The sequence below is a fragment of the Echinops telfairi genome, unplaced genomic scaffold (genome assembly GCF_000313985.2).
Source record: "Echinops telfairi isolate 266 unplaced genomic scaffold, ASM31398v2 ScPeMD7_7424;HRSCAF=8462, whole genome shotgun sequence".
Lineage (NCBI taxonomy): Eukaryota > Metazoa > Chordata > Mammalia > Afrosoricida > Tenrecidae > Echinops > Echinops telfairi.
In genome coordinates, this window is record NW_022111324.1 from 86,851,740 (window position 1) to 86,851,991 (window position 252).

Below are 252 nucleotides of genomic sequence, written 5' to 3' on the forward strand. Positions count from 1 at the left end.
CAAGTGCAGGAAGATCAAAGGCCAGTGGGTAGAAAGTCTTGTGGATCCAGTGGTGGTGGAAGGATCTTAGTGCTGACCTGAGTCCCATGTGGCTCCTCCAGCTCCAAGGCTCTGACTGCCATCAGCATAGTTGCATGTGGCTTGTCAACAGGAATGTCTTGCAGGGAGTGAATCTGTATCTGGCCTCCAGTGAGCTATTTATCTCCGAGGTGCCTCCCAAATGAGGTCATCAAACGACCATCAAGCTGTGAC